The sequence below is a fragment of the Nanorana parkeri genome, unplaced genomic scaffold (genome assembly GCF_000935625.1).
Source record: "Nanorana parkeri isolate BGI_ZX_2015 unplaced genomic scaffold, ASM93562v1 scaffold748, whole genome shotgun sequence".
Lineage (NCBI taxonomy): Eukaryota > Metazoa > Chordata > Amphibia > Anura > Dicroglossidae > Nanorana > Nanorana parkeri.
In genome coordinates this window covers 36,418-40,528 of record NW_017307016.1, presented here as the reverse complement: position 1 = coordinate 40,528, position 4,111 = coordinate 36,418, and positions in this window count along the sequence as shown.

Below are 4,111 nucleotides of genomic sequence, written 5' to 3'. Positions count from 1 at the left end.
ACCAGTCACCCTGCGCAAGGAGAGAGAGCAGCAGTGAGCGGTCTTTAATACAGGAGGGGGCGGAGACAAGACCAATCACCCTGCACAAGGGGAGAGAGCCAAAAGCAGGGCTAAATGTAGAAAACAACTACCCTCCCAGCGTCGGGAGATAGGAATTCCACACCCCTGCTGCCCCTCTACTCCCTGCTGCCCCAAGGCCGGGCCTCGGTTGGCCTTGTGGAAAATCGGGCCCTGCTGATGTACATGAGAACGGGTCTGTAGGTGGTGGAGTGCCCAGAGGTCCCAGTATTATATACAAACAACAAAATGATAAATAAGGAGACATTGCATGTGCCAGATGGCAGTAATATATCCAAGTCTGGTGCTCATATGTCAATCATAGTTACCAGACACTCTTCGGTGACCTTTTTGGGGGTATATCAGCCCCTCTATGAAGGGAACTGCTTGATGAAGGGGGACGGTTATACCCCTGAAAACATCGCTGAAGAGTGTCTGGTGACTTTGCTCGAAGCAACTAATCATCGCGTATTAGCTCGGGATCGCTTTGGGCGATGGTGCGGGTGTGCTGATCTGCGGATTTACATTGATGGCACCGCCACCCGTCGCAGTCACTCAGCACCTGTCACGTCCCCCATCACATGGCTGTAAGGGGGACACCTGTAACCCTCCCATTCATGGTAACTTTGCTTGACACATGTGCGCTGTTTGTGGACTGATTTGGGAACATTACTGTCTCCTTGTATCATATCATTCCGCTCAGCCGTTTGTACTCAATCCTGCTATGTGTTACCAACATAGAAGTTATCGTGAAATCTGATATTACTTTTCCTGCATTCGCTGACATTTTGCAGTATTACCCTCATGAGGTTGAGCAATCTTTGTTTCCTTTGTTGTGCGGCCCTCGGACCCCACACAGTCATTACTGGGATTAGTGAAAGGGGTAATATCAGTGATCTCCACTATGCTCCTGTATTATGTCCACATCTCTGACTGGCCTGTGCAGCATGTCTCCAGTTTCCAGACAAACCTGTAACATGTCCACAGTCTCTGACCATCATCTCCCCTAGTATGTCCTCAGTCTCTGACCATCATCTCCTCTAGTATGTCCTCAGTCTCTGACCATCATCTCCTCTAGTATGTCCTCAGTCTCTGACCATCATCTCCTCTAGTATGTCTTCAGTCTCTGACCATCATCTCCTCTATATGTCTGCAGCCTCTGACCATCATCTCCTCCAGTATGTCCTCAGTCTCTGACCATCATTTCCTCTAATATGTCTGCAGTTTCTGACCATCATTTCCTCTAGTATGTCTGCAGTCTCTGACCATCATTTTCTGTACTATGTCCACAGACTCTGACCATCATCTCCTCCAGTATGTCCTCAGTCTCTGACCATCATTTCCTCTAATATGTCTGCAGTTTCTGACCATCATTTCCTCTAGTATGTCTGCAGTCTCTGACCATCATTTTCTGTACTATGTCCACAGACTCTGACCATCATCTCCTCCAGTATGTCCTCAGTCTCTGACCATCATCTCCTCCAGTATGTCCTCAGTCTCTGACCATCATCTCCTCTAGTATGTCCTCAGTCTCTGACCATCATCTCCTCTATATGTCTGCAGTCTCTGACCATCATTTCCTCTAGTATGTCTGCAGTCTCTGACCATCATTTACTCTAGTATGTCTGCAGTCTCTGGCCATCATTTCCTGTACTATGTCCACAGTCTCTGACCATCATCTCCTCCAGTATGTCCTCAGTCTCTACGTAGACAAATGGAGAGTCCCTCTGCACTCCCCGCAGCGCTCCCGGCCTGTGCAATGACGGTGCTCGCAGTGATGATCATGGATGGCGCCGTGCAAACAAACAGCAAGATACAGGAATCACCATAGTTACATAGTTATATGGTATTTGAGGTTGAATAAAGACATAAGTCCATCGTGTCCAACCTATAAGGGGCTAAAAAGCCAACGTTTTGGGGCCACACAGTGTCCCTTCATCTCTCTAAACCCATTTATAATAAAGTATACTTATAATTATTACGCTCTCCTATGTAAATCAATGCTACCACCGTTTCAAAAAAGGCTTTTAGTTTGTTCACTGTTTGACACTTATAATTTTTTCACAGATTTCTTTAAGCCCAACTATCTGTTACAGGCTCCCCCTCCTCGGTGGCTGACATGATGACCGTAGATGCACTCTCTGCATTCATACATTGTGAGTGCAGGGCACCATAGTGCTCTCAACTCACAGGTTATCCTTCTCAGCTGAATGATGCCTGGCATTATTTAAACCCAAAAGACTTGTGTTGGATACGAGGCAAGTATTGCAGCCCGAGCTGCTTTTTGCTTTTAAAGCCGAGGCAGGGGCGTAACTAGAAATCACAGGGCCCCATAGCAAAATTTTGTATGGGACCCTGTGATTTCTAGGTACACCCACCTGATAACCCAAACAGCCCATCTGAGAGTGACCCTGCAGAGCCAACCGTAGACTGTGTATGGTGGGCTCTGCAGGGTCTCAGGTGGGCTGGTCACAACCCTCTTACCTGTCAACCCTGAACCACTCACCGCCTCCTCCTCCTCCACGGTTGGCCTGGCCTCCTCAATTGCTTAGCCCCGCCTCCTCCATCGCTGGGCCCCACCTCCTCCTTCACTGCCGACGCCGGCTCCACAGCTGCTGGCTGTCAGTGCCTCAGCAGTGACTGTGAGGAGGAACGTGGCACTGCACACATTACTGACAGCCAGGTTGTCAGTGATCTGAACAGCGGCGCGTTCTTCCTCACAGCCGCCAGCGACAGCCAGCAGCCTGAGATGCCATAGCGACCCAGGCGGCCCGCACAGCATCAGGGGGATTTCCTGGCCGGACCCCCCTGAGCCCCGAGGCCCCATAGCGGCCGCATTGATCGCTATGTTGATTGTTACGCCACTGTAACCTCGTGAAAGTAGTATTAACATAATTGCTGTGCTGTACATAGCCTGTGCAGCGAGCAGAGTTGTGGGAGGATCCCCAGCAAGCTTTACCCACTACAGGAAGCTACAGGAGGGGCGGAGACAAGACCAATCACCCTGCGCAAGGAGAGAAAGTAGCAGTGACCGGTCTTTATTACAGGAGGGGGCGGAGACAAGACCAGTCACCCTTCACAAGGAGAGAGAGCAACAGTGAGCGGTCTTTAATACAGGAGAGGGCGGAGACAAGACCAGTCACCCTGCGCAAGGAGAGAAAGCAGCAGTGACCGGTCTTTATTACAGGAGGGGGCAGAGACTAGACCAGTCACCCTGCACAAGGAGAGAGAGCAACAGTGAGCGGTCTTTAATACAGGAGGGGGCGGAGACAAGACCAGTCACCCTGCGCAAGGAGAGAGAGCAGCAGTGAGCGGTCTTTAATACAGGAGGGGGCGGAGACAAGACCAATCACCCTGCACAAGGGGAGAGAGCCAAAAGCAGGGCTAAATGTAGAAAACAACTACCCTCCCAGCGTCGGGAGATAGGAATTCCACACCCCTGCTGCCCCTCTACTCCCTGCTGCCCCAAGGCCGGGCCTCGGTTGGCCTTGTGGAAAATCGGGCCCTGCTGATGTACATGAGAACGGGTCTGTAGGTGGTGGAGTGCCCAGAGGTCCCAGTATTATATACAAACAACAAAATGATAAATAAGGAGACATTGCATGTGCCAGATGGCAGTAATATATCCAAGTCTGGTGCTCATATGTCAATCATAGTTACCAGACACTCTTCGGTGACCTTTTTGGGGGTATATCAGCCCCTCTATGAAGGGAACTGCTTGATGAAGGGGGACGGTTATACCCCTGAAAACATCGCTGAAGAGTGTCTGGTGACTTTGCTCGAAGCAACTAATCATCGCGTATTAGCTCGGGATCGCTTTGGGCGATGGTGCGGGTGTGCTGATCTGCGGATTTACATTGATGGCACCGCCACCCGTCGCAGTCACTCAGCACCTGTCACGTCCCCCATCACATGGCTGTAAGGGGGACACCTGTAACCCTCCCATTCATGGTAACTTTGCTTGACACATGTGCGCTGTTTGTGGACTGATTTGGGAACATTACTGTCTCCTTGTATCATATCATTCCGCTCAGCCGTTTGTACTCAATCCTGC